The sequence below is a fragment of the Cygnus olor genome, chromosome 4, assembly GCF_009769625.2.
Source record: "Cygnus olor isolate bCygOlo1 chromosome 4, bCygOlo1.pri.v2, whole genome shotgun sequence".
Classification (NCBI taxonomy): Eukaryota; Metazoa; Chordata; class Aves; order Anseriformes; family Anatidae; genus Cygnus; species Cygnus olor.
The window spans coordinates 22,299,949-22,318,011 of record NC_049172.1 but is presented as its reverse complement, the minus strand read 5'-3'; the positions used below and the strand labels follow the sequence as shown (position 1 = coordinate 22,318,011).

General features: G+C 36.8%; 1 protein-coding gene across 1 annotated transcript in view; it reads left to right on the top strand.

The window, feature by feature from the left end:
* Window positions 1-18,063, top strand: part of TENM3 (teneurin transmembrane protein 3) — a 1,331,063-nt gene that overhangs the window by 345,704 nt on the left and 967,296 nt on the right. The window contains 1 exon segment of the mRNA XM_040554455.1: window positions 632-698. The gene's annotated coding sequence lies outside the window, so the exon portion shown is untranslated.

The following is an 18,063-nucleotide window of genomic DNA, read 5'->3' as shown; positions in this document are numbered from 1 at the left end:
TTTCTTTCTTTCTGCTCTGGCAATACCACTTTTCATATCAAAATCACAGTATCTCACTGTAAGAGAACCTGTTGTGCTATTTAATCATTGTCTCTATAAAAAAAACGGTATTGGCAACATGGTCAAACTTACATTTTTCTCTGACCCAAGATACTTGAAAGATCTAATGGAATAAATGAAAGTGGAGATAAAACATTGATACCAAGCTGATTTTTTTTTAAAGGGGGGGGGGGGGGGGGGAAGAAATCAAATTTGAATTAGAATTATTAGTATTGCCAGTAATGAGAGAATGAGTCTGCATCATAATAATTTGTGCCTATTGCTGGAATACTAGAGTGAGTTAAGGCTTGTTTTTCATTTTATTAGTTTTTTATTTGTGCACATTCTAAAATTTTTTCCATGGTCCCAAGGTGGCATTTCTTAGCTCTTTCTGTGACAGTCTCTCTATTAAGACATAATTTTCACTTGCCCTGCATTTGTGATTCTTAATTCATGGGGAAAAAACGATTCCTAGACATTATTGTGGATATATTTCTTATTTATGGCATGAAAAGATTCTTATTAGCTGTTGCAATTCAAAGCTTATTCTATATTAAATTAACATATCCATGTTGTTTTGACTTCTTAACAGGCAATAACATCGAATGCTAACTTCGAGCTTTCATTGAGAACATAGATTCTACAGCAAGGAAGTAACAGTAAGTGTTTATGTATGTGTTATGACTCTTTTTTTATAAAGTTTTCTTTTTAGTAGGAGTCTTTGTGATGTTTAATCTAAGTATATTCTAGAAAGGCAATACAACTGCCAACTATGGCCGATACTGAAATGCTACAAGTAAGTTCTTAGTGCATCGGATGGTTCTGATTCAGAATATTTAGTTATGTTTCACAGAAGGAAAAAAAATAAAATGTTTCCTTGAATACCGTAATTGTTTTTATGAAATGATTCTTATTAAGTTATTAAGGATGATTAGAAATGAAAGTGGAAGCACTAATATATCTTAAGCTTTACTATATTTTAATGGGTAACGGGAAACCTGATAAGAAGAAAATGTCACGTTACAAGCAAAACAAGTGTAAGTGTTCTAGTAGGTTAAAACAGGGCACTAAATTGATAAATGATGAGCTATTTCTAGATTACTGCATTTATGTTTCACAGCCAAGAATTCAAAATAGCACTGGATGCAATCTGTCATTAATGACCATTTTAACGGACATTGTCTTTGACACTATTTCTCTTAATAGCTATTAACTGTCTTTGTGGAAAAGAGCACAATGTGAAATTACTATGCAAATAAAGCCTTTTATATCCTTTCTAAATGTATTTTAACCACATACCTGTTGTAAAATGGAATATAAAAGAGAAGGAATACCAGTTGCAGTGTTTATCAACAGGGGATTATTTTGGAATTTATATCTTTCATTAGCTTTCAGTTTGGCTTCAGTTTTCATTAGACATTGAACAAGGATTGTTGGAGGGAGACCGGCAGTCTCACACTGAGTAGCAGTGTGTGACACTGCTAGAGGGTGTTTGTGGCTTCAGGACATCATAGCTCAGGACAATGTCTGGGCAATATCATAGAAGAATAAGCCCTGTAGTATTTTGAAGGGGTCTGTATCAATCAGTGCCATTACAAAACTGTGTTGTTAAGACTGTTCTTAGTAATTCATTTTTGATTTATGTCTACCTCTTTTTTCCTGAACTCTTCTCTACATGTAAGTTATCAAAAAAAAGTTACAGTAATCTTCCCCTTCCACAAGCTGTGGTACAATGAACTGAGAGAGAAAAAAAAATGTGATTAAATGTTTGAATACAGAGGTGTACTGAGTATTCTTAAATCAACTTACCTCCAGCAATTTTGGTGTGTATAAATTGGCAGATGCTGGATCAGGTGTTCACCATTGTTTTAAGTAAAGAAAAAGATAGCCACTTCTGGAGAGAGAGGAAAAAAAAAATACAAACAACACCTGCTTTTAATTCTGCATTTTGCAACATGAAAATCTTGGGCTGCTATGGAATGCAGCGTTTTAGGAGACAGCTCTATAACCTGATGATTTCCCATATAATTTCTTTTATTTTTTCTAGAGGTTTGTATTTTTTTTCTCATTGTTTTGTTTTAATTATTACTAGTGGCCAGTTGTACTTCAAAGCAGTCAAGATTGTAAGACCAGTTGTTCTCTGGGTACCTAGCCCCCTGAGCTGGAAGACGAGGACAATGAGCAGAATGATCTGCATGAGGATAGGACGGCTCTGCAGAGGGATCTGGATAGGCTGGATGGCAGAGGACAACTCTATGAGCTTTAACAAAGACAAGTGCTAGGTCCTGCAGTTGGGGTACAACAACCCCATGCAACACACCAGGCTGAGGAAGAGTGGCTGGAAAGCTGTTCATCAGAAGGGGACCTGGGGTATTGGTGGATAGCCAGCTGAATATGATCCAACAATGTGCTCAGATGGCCAAAAAGGCCATAAGCATCCTGGCTTGTGTCAGAAATAGTGGCCAGCAGGACTAGGGAAGTGACTGTGCCCCTCTACTTGGCTCTGGTGAGGCTGCACCTCAAATACTGTGTTCAGTTTTGGGCCCCTTGCCACAAGAAGGGCATTGAGGTGCTGGAGTGTGCCCAAAGAAAGGCAATGAAGCAGGTGAAGGGCCTAGGGAACAGGTTTTCCTGTTTTCCAACAGGAGTGGTTGGGGGAACTGGCAATATTTAGCCTAGAGAAGAGGCTCAAGGGAGACCTTATTGCTCTCTACAGCTATCTCAAAGGAGGTGGTAGCTGGGTGGGGGACAGTCTCTTCTCCCAAGCAACAGGTAATAGGATATGAGGAAATGACCTCAAGTTGCACCAGGGGAGGTTTAGGTTGGATATTAATTTTTTTTTTTCCTGAAAGGGTTGTGAGGTATTGGAACAGGCTGCTTAGGGAAGTGGTTGAGTCACCATCCCTGGAGGTATTCAGATGATGCGTGGATGTGGTGCTTAGGGATGTGATTTACTGGTAGACTTGGCAGTGCTAGATTAGCATTTGAACTTGTTGATCTTAGAGGTCTTTTCCAACCCAAATGACTCTATCATTCTATGATCTTTTGCTGGGTTGTATGTAAATATTTACATAAATACAAACAACATCTTTCCTGATCATTACAAACTGTAATCTTACTTCCTGATGGCACTGCAGTCCATGAGGAACAGTTGTCCTTAAACATCACATGATACTTTTTTGTGGTATGCTGAGGGTATTTTGTTTTTAACTGATGCAATTGAAATGAGAATGGTTTGTTGGGGAGGGAGGAGGGAGGTTGGTCAATGGGAACAGAATCTTTAAAATAAGTCTTAATCCTGTTGGAGGAAGGGAGGGGAACTTAAAATATTTGAGTAGAGAAGTTCATTCTATCTACTGCAAAGGGAAAGATGCAATTTTCACCAAAGATGCTATGAACTCTTCATTTTCTCTCTCATCTTCTGTGTTCTTGTATTGCGTTTATGTGGCAAAGTTTTGGTGGGGGGGCTGCAGGGGTGGCCTCTGTGAGCAGAGCCCCGCAGCTGCCCCATGTCAGATCAGAGCCAGCTCCAGCCGGCTCCAAAAGGGACCTGCCGCCGGCCAGAGACAAGCCAGGGAGTGACAATGGGTGGGCCTCTGAAAGCAGAGTTAAGGGGGGGCGGCAGGGGGACCTGCAGGGCAACAGCAGCTGGGAGAGAAGAGCAAGAAAATGTGAGAGAACCTGCCTTGCAGAAACCAAGGTCAGTGCAGCTGGAGGGCAGGAGGTGGTGCTCCAGGCATGGTGCAGAAGTTTCCCTGCGGCCTGTGGAGAGGCCCCTGGTGGAGCAGGCTGTCCCCCTGCAGCCCATGGGTCCCACATGGAGCAGATCTCCACACTGCAGCCCGTGGACGAGCCCACGTGGAGCAGGAGGTCTGGGGGAGCTGCCAGCTGTGGTGATTCATGCTGGAGTAGTTCGCTTCTGAAAGATGGACCCTGTAACCCAGCACTATTACAGAGGAGGAGGTAGAAAAAGGTGGATAAGAGGAAAGTATTTTTAGTTTGCTTTTTGTTCTAACTGCTCTAGTCTGTTAGCAAGAGGTAATAAATTCTTTTTTGCCCATGATGGTAAATGGTAAGTGATCTCCCTTTCTTCACTCACGAGCTTTTTTTTTAATCTTATTTTCTCCCCCCCAGCCTTCTGAGGAGGGGCAGTGAGAAAGCATTGTGGTGTTAAGTGTTAAACCACCACAGTTCTGAAGTCCTGGCTATTCTGATTTTTCCAGAGGCTACTGTTAGTTTTTTATGTATACACACCTACCAGTTAATTCTGATTATTTTTTCTCCCCTCTAGTTATTTAGTAGGTTATCTTTGGTAAAATGTGGTAAAAGTTCTCCCCTTTGTCAGCTCATCCTGAATATGAAGGAGAGAAATAATTTCTGTGTGGGATTCTGTTCTTTATTTTTAACAGAAATTTGATTGCCAATAAGAAATTATGAAGATTGTTATTTCAAGTATGGAGAGCTAACATTTATGAATATCAGGGTGTTGACACGAATGTGTTTCCCTCTTCATTTTATGTCTCTGCTGTACTAGGAAACTGGATAATCTACATGTTGCTTGCTTCTACAGAAGGCCAGTGCCTTCCGTTCTCCAGAGTCACTCATCTATTTATAATGCTTGCACAGTCCCAAAGCCCCCCTTGTTACAGGTAGGCCCAGAGTGCTGAAACACAGGTCCTTGAAGGGAATGTTGCCACATTTAAAGGCAAACTTTCTAAATTATGGCAAATTAAATCATTTTGGAGACATCACTTTTATTTCACTTTAAGATGTAAAATAATTCATGTACTCTAATTCGTATAGATGAGATTTTTGTACAGCAGTAACTGCAAAAAGAGTCTGTCATACTATTCAACCAGATGAGCTTTGAGCTAGGCTCACGATGTGTGTGGGTTGTTTTTTATGCTTTTTTTTGGCATAAAAGAAGCATTGTTAGCATGGAATCAAAACGATGATGATAGTCTGGGAGACATGCTTTCAAGGGTAACTTTCACAAATGAGGGTCATAACTAAAAGCTCTTCAACTAGCACTGAACACATTAAACTGGAAGAACAAACAAAAAGCTGGTGTTGGCAGATCAAAGAAAATGAAGACATAAAAGATACTCTTAGAAGATCAGTTGGCCTAAATATCAGAATTGTAGTAATATCTTTTCTGTCTTATTCTCTTCTGTTTTACCACTTTCATGTATACCTTGATTATTTTAACCACCGGTATCGTTTCCTTCAAAAAGTTGCTCATTTGCTGACTGGAATTTAATGGGCTAGTAAGTGTTCAAGCCTATGAGAAGAGACTTATTTCCTTGTTTGAGAATAAAGTTTTATCAGTCTTAAGGGAATTAATCGAGTTCATATTCTAATGGAAATAAAATTTTTATCTGATTCTCTTCTGTTTTGTTCAGTCAGGTCTAAAAAGGTAAACCAAACAGTGATGACTGCATCTAGCCTATATAAAAGGCATGGGTGGTTGTGGGTGTGTGTGTACATATATGAACATTGACAGCTGTAGGAAGTGAAATAATATCTTATTCACCAGTAGTGTATTTGTAAAGTTCACTGGTAATATGCATTTCATGTGATCAGTAACTAAAAAGGTTTGCAGTTTTATGTGCTTCTGGACTAGACGATGTCTGAAGACTGAATCTGAACTGTCAACCCGTAGGCAATTACTTGCCTCCTTTTTTTCTTATTTACTTATTAATTTCTTTTTTTTAAAAAAGGTGTTCTTTTAAACAGGGTATGAATTAGAGACTGGATGAATTGTTGTTTTATTTCATTCTTTTATAAGTCCCTGTCTCTCTTCATTTAACTGAAAACAGGCTTACCATGTAAGAAAAATAGTCCATTGCATGAGAACTTCTGAGTGAAGTAAAAGGCTATCTTTACTTCTGATAATTATACATGTTCAATTATCCATACAATTGGCTTTCTGCATGTGGCTTGGTGCAGATGCAAGCCCCCTCATTAGGTACAAGCGTCCTCTCTAATGGGGTTGTCTTAAGCTTTGGTTATTACATCTGCCCTTCTGGTCACACAGCAGACAAAGAGTCAGGTTTCAGGTTTTTAAAGTGCTGCTGAGACACTGCATATCTAGGTCCTGACTAAAGTTGAGCAGACTATAACTCTTCTAGGAAGGGAACTTATTAATTAGGACAAAATGAGCTGTTCCTTTATGGGAAAACTGTGTCAAATAGACTGAAGTGTAACATCATTTACTTGGCTCTTTTTTCTTGGAAGAAGGTAGAACTAAGCCACTGCAGAACTTCTTTATAGCAATTAAAAAAATCTTGGTCAGTGGCCAGAGTTTTAGTAGAGATAACAGCAGGAAGAAAAAGAACTTGTCTCTAAACTAGGTGTGTAAAAATAAATTTTTATTTTGAATGTTCTTGCTCATATCTTTATATATTAAGTGACTTGCTGTTATAAATGAACTCATTCTGCTTTAGCATAAAATACTGTCCTCTTCTACTCTTCGAAACGAACACTGGATAAATCAGTAGGAACTTACAAAAGACATTGTTTATTGGAGAGCTATGTGTTGTACCATAAAAGCTACTACTGGCTGCAAAATTGAATGGGATGTGAATTGTATCGCACTCATAATATTAACTATAAAAAGTGAAATTAACCTCAATTTCTACTTCCATTACCCTGTGCTGATTAGCATAAAAGAAACTTTGCCTTAAGAACTCTGAGGTAAGAAACACATAAAAATCATTTCTAGCTCAGGAGAGGGTCTAAATGGAAATGGCTGGTTGCTGGGAAAGCACTGAGGGAGGGATGATATATTTTCTTATGTTCTTACACTCTTCCCTGACCTTTAGCCTGGGCCACATTTGGGGGGAAAAAGCTGCTGGGCAAGGCAGTCCTTTGATATATTTACTGCATATATCACCCCACTGTTTAAAAAATAATAATAATAATAATAATTCTGCTATAGTAAAAATACATTTTAATTGCTGTTTTCCTTTTGAAGTTCTTTGATATAAAATGGCAATTATGGGTACGATGCTATGTTTCTTTGTGTCTTAGTTGTCATTTCTCTGCCGTTAGTGACAAAGTTGAGTTAAATTATGAGATTTTGATCTTTCAAAATCATCTGACAGTGCTTTCCCTCAAGCATACCAATAGGTGTATACAGAACAATCTACATTTTTTCCCTTTTTCTAAGGCCTGAATGTTTTTGGGTCCCTAATCTGGTGGAGTGCGCTTCACACCCTAGTACAGAAATTTTATTTTTTTTAATGGATCAAATGGATAGATAAGCCTATTAAACTGGGACACAAAAAAAGCTAGCTGACTTAACATTGTGTAGTGCAGAGCAGTAGGAGGCGGGTACAAAAGTGGCTTTGGCTGGAGAGCTTTGAGCACTTATTCTGTGCAGCGGACTTCGCTAAGAAGCATGAGTAAAACCCTTGCAGTCACTAGAGGGTGATTGGCTCAACATAGGGACATTTTCAAAACTACTTACAACTTTTTCCACTGTTAGTAACAGGAAATACTGCTTATGTAGCATTCAGATGTGTGGAATTGTCTTGTTCAGTGTGTAGCATAATAATTTTAAAGCTAAGCTCAGTAGATATCCAATATGCAGTTCCAATGATTAGTATTACATATAGCATATTTCAAAATAAATCAGTATAATGCAGTATCAGCATTTCAAAGTGTCCACATGATCTAGGGCCACAGAGGGGAGAATAAAGTGTGGAGAAGGTAATTAGAATGACCTTACATTACCGAGCTGGTGAGTGGTACTGGATCTTTGTCCAGAAGCAATGAAGTTTTTCCATAAGATGTTGCTTATCAACAGCATGTGCATACGGATATCAATGACAGTTAATGTGAATACCTACACATGAATGTAAATAACAAAGCAAGTACAGCTTAAATTTTCCAAAAGCATTACTGATTTAGCTGAGCTATTCATTTCCTATTTTTTATAGCTTTAAGCTTCTGGCACACTGAAATTGTTTTAGAATATTTTTTAATTATTAGTATGTTAATAAGACTATTTATTTGGGTAAGTTAGGCAGTCTGCCTGCTCTAGCAGTTAATGGCTAGGTTTGGGGTTACATTACATTAATTTGTTTCATTGTTGAATGGTTTTTTGTTTATTTTATAAATGGTTCGTAACTTTCTGTAACCTGAAAACTTCAACACAGGTAGCACTAGATGCTCGGTCATCTTTAAAGTTGACTATTTCTTAATGTACATAATCTACAAATGCTTGTTTGCTTTTTAGTTTGCATTTTATTTTTAGAGTTAGGGAAATTAAGTAAAATAAATGTCTTAGGGCAACTATTGGAAAAATAGACCATGAAATGCTGACTCGTAAAATATCTGTAGAGGAACAGAAATTCTAGTTGAGCATTGAGAGTGGTGTTTTCTTTTTCATTTTCTGACATTGACTTCTATTGCAACTGTGGTAAACTAGCCTGAACTCACTGTTAGTCTGTCTATTCCAAATATGCCAAGTTGTCTATAAGCAGCCTGTGGATACCCATCTTTAACTTCTGAGGCTGCATAATCCACAGTGAGGCTATATCAACATCAAGAACATGAACTGATTTACTAATTGTGTTAGACCTCATAGTTTTAGCAATATCAATCAAGCTGCCTTTTGATCCAGAAACACTTTGTGGATTAGGATGACTATTTTTTCTTATTATTTACTTTAAATTCTGCTTACTGTTTACGTATTGACTCAGTTTAGAATTTGTTAATCTGTCCAATAATAGTTTTATTTTTCTTTGAAGTATCTTGTCTAAATTTACATGAAGACATTTGTCTAGATGAAAACTGATACGACTGCTGTTAACATCTTCAAGGGTATGGGTTTTTGAAAAATTAGACCTTCTTGTAGAATAGGTTAAATGGACAAAATTTCCAATTTTTGTTACTTTCTCTTCAGGCTAGTGGATTAATGTTAAGCCACTTATTACCCATATTTCATAGACTTGGTGGAAATTAGATATCAGCAATACAATTCTTCATATATGCTTTTATGGTACAGCTACCTACTTTATTGCCTTGACCTTTCAGTATTTCGTATGTTGACTAGTAAACCACTTCTTTCTGATGGTTTAGTAAGGCTGTAAGGATGGAGAACAACTTAATGGCTGAGCAGTCAAAAGGTAAAGATATGGATAAAGATCAAAGATGCAAACAGTCTAATACACAATATATATCAGACATAAAGATTTTGATACCTCATTCTAGTGAGGCTATAATAATAGAGAACAATGTAAAGTATTTCCCTTTCAAGTCGCAAGATTTAAGTGTATGACAACATTTTCTTGTTCTCATTGTGATCTTCAAAATGTGAGCCATTAAAAAAGAAGCATGTAATTGCAAAAGAGAAATATTCATAAGCAAATCCGTGTGTAACTAATAATTTAAAAAAATTACCTGAGTGGAAAACTACTCACAGACTCTCGAAGTATTTCAATACAAAGCTACAGGAGTTATCAAGAACCAAAAGCTTCTTCAGCTTTGCAGAATGAAGAGCTATTTGCCGGGCAGAGGGATGTGTTCTCAGTAGACAAAAACATTGCTAAGGGCAGATTTTTCACCTCAAGTATATGGAATTCTATAGAGGATTAATGTGAAAAGCTGATAATTGGATCAGTGTTAACTGTTTCAGTGCTTACCAGAATGAGATAGTAAACTAGAAAGATTTCTTTACAAAGGATTTGATTGTCTGAGGATGACATTGTATTTCAACATCCTAGTTTCAACAAGCCCCACTAGGGGAATTAATAAACAAACAAGGAAGTACTACAGGCATGAAGAACCAGGTTAAATTGGGAGCCTAGTGAAATATGTGAGGTTCCTGTGACAGTGATTTCACCCTATGAGCTGGTACAGTTTACAGGAGAGTGAAAAGATTAGCAAACTACCTGCCATTTTTTTTCTTTTAAATAGTTCTTGAGAAAATGCTTAATTTTGACAGTGATCTGGATTTTATTCTGAATGACACGTTCACCTAGGATTTATCATCCAGCTTAAAGGATTTAAACGCTAACTGGAGGATAAATAAATAGGGGGAAAAACCTATAAAATTAAATGAGTCTCTTTCAGGTAAAGCAAAAAGTGATGTATGGATATTTCATTTTTACTATTAAAAGTTACATTACCCATCCACTGATGATTCTCTTTCATTTATCTAAGTGGTCAGTTTAAGTATTGCATGAAGAAATTGATCATTTGTACATCTCTGATCTGAAACCTATTTATGAGGAGACTGACACAACTCAGCAGATGGAGGTATGTTCACAGTTGTCAAGACACAGACTTGGAAGTGAATAGAGAAACCTATTTCTCCTTTCTTATGGTAAACAAGATGGCATGATGATTCAGACAGGCAATGAATGTATAGGTAAAAAAAAAAAATCTGAAGAAAACAGTAGAATCTGAAGGGCTCACTCCTATTAGTGGTTATCATCTCTTAACTGGACTTGTTCTTGTTTGTTTATTCAAGCTGGTGTTGTCCAGTACTAGTTATTTCATCAGCTTGGATGGTCACAGAGGCTTATTGAGCAAAATAGTATTTGAATTGCTTCAGCTGTGTCTTAAACCCTTCTGTCGAAACATTCGCGAATGGGATCTCTGTTTTCTGATCTCTTCTCGGGCATTCGGGAAACACTGAAGATTTGGATTCTTGCAAGGGCTAGTGGATCAGTTCTGAGGTTTGTGATGGAAGGAACATACATCAGAGTTTATAGATTTGATTTAGTTAATTAGATTTTGCAGAGCATATATGCACAAAAATATTTCCCCAAAATGACAAATTCCTTTTTTCTTTGGTGCGTGTACACTTCTAGTTTTACTCAAAACTAAAAAAAAAAAAAACACAAAACCCTACAGAAGTTCCTTGTTTCCACTATATATAAATGTGGGTTTTCTTTAAAGCCAAACTGGAAAGCAAAGTGGCTGAAACATGAATGACAGTTCTTTAAAAGCATTTAAGTGTCTAGACTGTGGCATTTCTACTACATAAAGAAGCTATAATAGGCATGTAGGTGGTATTTGGCATGAGTCAAGTTGCAAAATTGAGTATCTGCACCTGTAAGGATGGGAAGAAACATGTTTTCACCTAAATTCAAAATACTTTGGGATGAGTATGATCAAGGTTTGGAGAAGCACAACATAGATCTCTTTGGGGTATGTTCTGTACTGCACTAATGTAACAGCAAAACAACAATAAAAAAAAAAACAAAAACTGTTCTAGCATATGCTGATCTGTTGTCTGAACTGAAATCTTGAGGTCTCTTTCTCCAGAACTGAGAAACCATTTTTTTCATGAGATTTAAGCTTTAAAAATCATCTGAATTCAATGCTTATACTTCCATGTTCGTGTTTATCATGCAGGATTGAATGTGTTCTTTTGCATCCTTTTCTAATTCTTTGCGTGACCCAGTCAAGGATTTCCAATAATTGATTCAATTCATTGGACTTAGAAGCAAGACTTGCAATATCCAACCGGGTGAGAAAAGAAACAGTTTCCAGGATAAATCCATGTTTTCAGTTGAGGAAACCAAAATATACAATATAGCCTAGTGTTTCTTATAGGCACAGAACTATTTTTCCTTATCAGTTGCAGTGTTCTGTAAGTCTTAGGTAACCATATCCTAGTATAACAGCTCAAGGAGCAATGAGGCACATACTCTTAAATAATTGTCTCAGTTTTAAATGATTTTGCAAGTAATTTCACAAATTTCAACTTTTTTGAAAGATTCCAAGTTTGCATGAAAATAATAGTAATAATAATAACAACTTGTATGAATTAATGCTCCTTAAAGTATCTTAGTTTTCTCTTCCTTGCATTTATTCTCTGTTCTTTTTGATATGCAGTGAAATCTGTGAAGATGTGGAGGGGGGGAAGTTAGAATTCTAGAATCCTAGAGCTTCTTTCTGAAGGCTGCAAGGAATGTAAGAGGAGCTGGAGGAAAAAAAAAAACACCATGTTTTGAAAAAGCATTTTACTGAAGCAATTTCATATGTGCAAAGAATTACAGCATTAAAGCACAGGATGTAATTCTCCTTCAAGAAATTGATTATTCTCTTCTCTGGCCATAACCATCTCATGTCTAGAGATGGGGAACATAGTCTCACACCCTGATCAGTTTGCAGCAAGTAGAAATAAGGATACAATTTTATTCACACTCTTTTCCATAGTGTATCAGCTCCACCACTGGTTGTGTTCATCACTGTTCAGAATTTACTGAAGTCTTCAGTTTCTCCAGCTTCTTATTCCTGAGGTGACCATAGACTGTAGATTACTCCAAGAATTACGGTGAGTATCTCAACAAGCAAAGAACCTCAAAGGTTTCCACTTCCGCCTTGTGGCTTTCAGCTGTGCAGTAGCTCTGTTACTTGAGAGCTACTGGAATTTACAGAAGGGCAGTCTTTTCTATTATGGTGACTGCTATAACTGAAAATATGAAAGTTCACATGAAGGGAAGAGTATTTCCAATTTGTTCAGAGTTTGTGTATTCTGAAACCAAAGATGACCATCTCAACATACTGGAAAGTAGTTACTATACAAGCTAGAATGATTTCTGAGCTATATGGAAAGCTTTTAGGACCACATAATACTTTAAAATACGTACAAGCCACGGTAAACTTGGGAATTCTCTTCATTAAAATATGCTTCTCATGCGATTTCCTTGATAAAAGTCCCTTGTCTTTTGTGCCGATTATGCAGATTGTCAGATCACTTTCTAAAAACTTAATTGGTCTTGAAAACTGATCCCACTAAATTAGACTTACATGTGTTTGTGGTAAGCTTGTTAAAGTAAGAATATGTAAGTAGGAACATGAAGGTATAGCTAAATTCCAAGTATTTAAAGTGAGAACAATCAACATGTAAATTATTGAGCTGTCAGATTAAATGAAGCTGAATATTTTTAAACTGATTCACATGTAGATTGTTACAAAAAGGCACAGATTCTGCATTAGGAAAAATCAGGAGCTCAAGCTTGTGCTCATTACTTTTTAAAATAAAAGGAACAATAAGAACTATGTATCGTAAGTTATCTGTGCAGAAAGGAGTAGTGAATTGTCCAAAAAAATCAACCTAACTGAAGTTCTAAAGAAACATCCCCTTTAAAAGAATATTTTCATAGCTTTCATATACTTATTTTTTTCTTAGTTTTTAATCTGCATGGATATGATTCTTAGTGGTTATACATACTGCATTAATGTTAGATTTTGCAAAGTAAAACTTAGAAGTAACAGAAGTAACCTTTCTTTTTTGATGAGAAACCAGATAGTAATTCTGACAAACTGTCTTCTCTAAGTTTGTGAAATAATTCATAGAGCTGAATGCAGTTCTTCACATAGCGTAGAGATGTTGCTCCAGAATGTTTTGCAGAACAGCCTTTGTTTGATTTATTTTAAGTATTTGATCATACTGAAGACTGATTATATAAAGGAACAGTTTGAATGAGGTGATTTTTTCTTTAAGAAAAAGGTATGAAATATTTTAATATGAGAGAGTTGCTACTGTTGTGTACTAAGTCATTAAGGATTACTTCAGAATTCTGCTAATGAGAGATTGGAGGTCACTTAATTTGGTGTAACAATAAAAACGCTTCTTTGCCTACCATGTATAATCGTTTTTGGGGGGTGGAGAGGAGGAAGGAAAGAAATCTAAATTTTATGAAGTACGCAACAACTTTAAATATCCTAGCCTGTGCTAAACTGAGATCTGAACCAAGCTCCATGGTTGGCAAGTATTTCCATTAATGCAATGGGCATTGCTAAACGTATGGTGGCTTTGATCTAGACACACAATATTAATCCTTAAAACTGTCAGTCTTGTAACTTCTGTTTCTGATTTTTCAGCTGATTTTGGGAACCATGTGGTTCCCAAATGCATGCTGCTGTATCCTATTTTCCCTAGAAAACAGATTTGGTGTTTTTCTAATTTATTCACTTCTGATATAAATGTTTATTTTCAATATTTCAAAAACAAAAACACTTTTCCTCAATCAAAGCTGTGCTATTTGCAGTATCTGATGGGCTTCATCTTTCTTACATGCTTCAGCTAAGAGGTGGGGAGAAGCCTTCAAGAAGCCCTGCATTCCATGGCTTGGAAGCAGATTAATTGATATAAAAGCAGGTTCTCAGTAAAGACAAACTAAATGACCAGCACTGAGGGTCCTATTTCTGTGGATTTCTCAAGTTTCCATTTCCACACTATTAAAATTCATTAAAACAAAACCACGGGATACAGGAACTCGGGCTCTTTATACAGGATTTCGGACTCTTGTGTGAAGACTTTATCTTCCTCCATTTTTTCTTTAACACAGAATTCCTCATTTTCCAAAGTCAAAGATAATAAACATTCCCTCACCTTGAAGATAAAGACGTAGCAGTAACTGCGTTTAGAGAATTAAATTTACGCTTTCCACTATGGATGCAGACGTGATCAAATTGTTATAATAGCCTAAGGAGCTGCAGCATTTAGGCCATTGCAGCAGCTGATGTGGGTACACTTAAGAGATTTGGCTATACAGAAGAGTGCATTTCCCAGCATGGATGGTCAGATATGTCTGCTCACTGACACGTTTCATCTAACCCACTTCTTGTTATGCTGTGCAACCAATGGTGTTGGCAACCCAAGAGTGCTCCTTGACAAAACCACTGCATGGCTGCAACTTTGTTCAGCCCTGCAACGCTCAAAGGGTTCCGGGGGCAGGAAAAGCTTTCTGGATGCACTGGTTGTAGTAAGCAGGGACTTCAGCTTTGAGAATCTTTTATTCTGGGAACTTGTGTGATGTTAGTATCACAGGGAATAGTAGTAATTACTTGCAAACTAATTGTGGCTTTTGGGAGTGTTACAGCCAACAGAACAAAGTGCTGGTACTGAATAATAGAAACAGGGCAAATTAAATAGGAGTCTATTAGCTGGGTTTGAGAAAGATGGTCAGATTCCAAATTGGGATCACATTCTTTAAAATGGCCATTGGGAAATTTATTTTATCAAGTGACTGCTCTTATTTTGTGCTTGGTCTTTCTTGAGGGTCCCACTCAATGTGTGTGCACAAAATTGTTTGTAAAATATGCTTATTCTAAATTTAATAGTAATGTATTCTGTTTGAAGGTGATGTAATTGTGTTTATTTGTTAGCAACCCAAAAATTAGAAAAAAATTACGGCTAGAAAAGACTAAAATTGGTTTCTCATTTTAATATTACTCATTATTCCCTTAATCTGTGGTTCTCAGATGAATTGTGTTTTATTTTAAGAACTGGAGCTTAGACTTCTGATGAACCTTGGGACAGCTGACTTGGTTTTGTCTGCATTTTGTCACTGATTTAAAATCCATGTATAATACTGAAATATAATCAAGTTCCTCAGGAGATCTATGGAAAAAAAAACTTTGAAAAGTGTTTTGTACTTCTGAAATGAAGTGCTATTAAAAATCGGCATTTTTTCCTAGTATATGCTAGATAAGCTTACTCACAGCTTTATATTTGAACCTATGGAACAAAACAGGAACTCTTAGGGCTAGTTGAAGGGTCCGCAATGCCATTTAAAAAGCAAATGTTTTTTTCCTTTTAGATAAACTCAACACAAACTGCTAACATGGCATGCTTGTGTAGTGGAAGAATAACCATTATTTTAGGAAGCGAAAAGAAAAAAAGTTCACTGGTTTAATGTTTTCTTAGTATTAGACTCAGCATAGCTGAACTTTTAGTGTAAATTAGGTGCATAGCTGTAGCTCAAGAAAGCCAAGCAATAAAGCAATTGTATACACTCTTTACCTGTGAAATTACGTGTAACATGCTTCATGTTAAAGCAATTAAGAGCCACAAGAAGTAAGTTATTGTTCCTCTCTTAAACCTTTGCTTTCTGTGTAGTTCAGCCAGTGTGGATGGCAGAGCAGTTGGGTGCCTGTGCAAACTGGCTCAACATGAGCAAGCTGCAGCTCACAGCGCTGTGCTCAAATTGCGGTAAGCTGTTTGGAGGCCATGGTTCAACAGCAGACTGAATCTAGCTTTAGGGCTCTTGCTTCTAATCAAGAATGTTGCAGCTACATGATGGTAAGCACTGATCCAGTACAAACATATTCTGCTAACTCAACAGTTTTCTGGGAATTTTGACAAGTCAACGTTATTGTCAGGCTTTATGCCAGATTGACTATTATCTGTCCTACTATAGCTGTCATGTAACCAGTGTAGAGCATAAAGCTATCACAGAGGCTATATTGTGGACACCATCTAATTTGAGGAAAAAATGCAGTTGTGTTTTCTGTCTAATACAAATCAAATTTGCATTGCTGTGCATAGATCCAGTCCTAAGGGTTATGGACTAACCATAGCTTGAGAGGATTTTTTTTGACTTTTGTCTCCTGACAAAGTGTAGGCAGGGTGAACGTCTTGTCAAAAGGTTTTCAGTGCAGTATTTGCAAGCAGAGAATGAAATCATGATTTTAACATAATGTTTTTAAAAATGAGTGGGACAAAATGACCTAGTATCTTGCATGCGTTGTAATTCTTAGGCTTCCATGCTGGGCTCCTTTTGTGTTCACTACACCTATCCAGTTTACATATACACAAAAAAGACAATTTTGTTGCTCAAGTTTGGGTAAATGCCAGAATGCAAATCAGCCTCCTCATGTGAACAGAATTTAGAAATTAATACTCTAAAAATGTTGGGTTCCCTCTATTACTAGTGAAATACTGGAGGAAAACATTTTTTGTGTGTGTGTTACGACAGATTTGGTTTTGTATCAGTGCAGCTAACAGTATTTGGTTAACTCTTTGGAAATCAGCAAAACAGGAAATGCTAACCTTTGGTTGTGATAAATTATGGTTGATTCTAAAGGATATGATGTTTTTTCTTCCATTTACATTCCATTTGTTAATACTGTCTGCATCACAGGCAGAACAGCTGTAATGCCATGTTTCATTTTTTTCACCTGCCTGCAATGATACATGAGTGTATCATAAGATGTCAGGCTTGGGCTTTTTTAAAAATATCAGACTGAGTCAAACGTGAGCAGCCTAGTTTTCCATAGGTAATGATGAGATTTTACGGTGTAGTGTAAGTTACAGAACAGTAAAGAGTTTTTCTTGTAAATTTGTACACAAAGAAGCTAATAGCTGTGATTGAACTGAAAGTATGCAAAGGCTTTAAAGACGATTCCTCAAAGTAAATATTATGTGACAGTAAGCTCATAAATGTGGCATTCTTTGGAAATGCTCAAAGGAGAGGTCTATTACAGTATAGATACATAATTTTTCTTGACTACAGCATTCTAACAAGAGATGCACAGATCTTAGAGATGACTGAGAGCTGTATTTTCTTCACCTCTGTTCAGCAATTCTGAGGCATCAGATATGATTTCAGCTTTAATATCTTCCCCCCTCACTCTCTTTTTTGGTAAGAAATTGCCCCCAAATGAAATCTGGTCTCTAATGTCATTTTTGCACCTTTTCCCTACCCTTCCTTCGCTCTGTAGAATAACCATGGTCTATTTGCAGTTTAATCTTTTTCCTTCCATGCTTCACTTTATTCTAATTTGGGGGCCAGGGACAGAAGAAGGGCAGCAAATGGGGAATTGAAATGTTAGGACAGCTCCTGAATGGCCGGTGGAAATTATCAAGACTGATTACTGCAGGCTTCTGGCAGTCATTTCCATTATCTCAGTGCTTCTGCCTTCAATTTTCCTAGACTGAAAATAGGAACAACACATTTAAGCATTGCAAAATAATATGCAAGCATAAAATGCACAGGCACACACCATGTGGTACAAGATGTGATGTTTCCATATTCCTTCCTTGTTGCGAAAACTGGTTTGGAAATCCATTGCCATTACCTTTTATGTGTTTTAGCATTGATAAGCAAGCAAATCCTAAAATCATGGAGTTAGTTTTTGTCCCTCACATTACTTTTGTTTTTATTTATAATATTTTATGAAATACCTAATTAACTGCTTTTTGTTGTACTATTTTTTTTTTTTAGCAAGACCTATAGGTAGGCGTGGTGCATAGCAGTGTACTGGCAGAGGAAA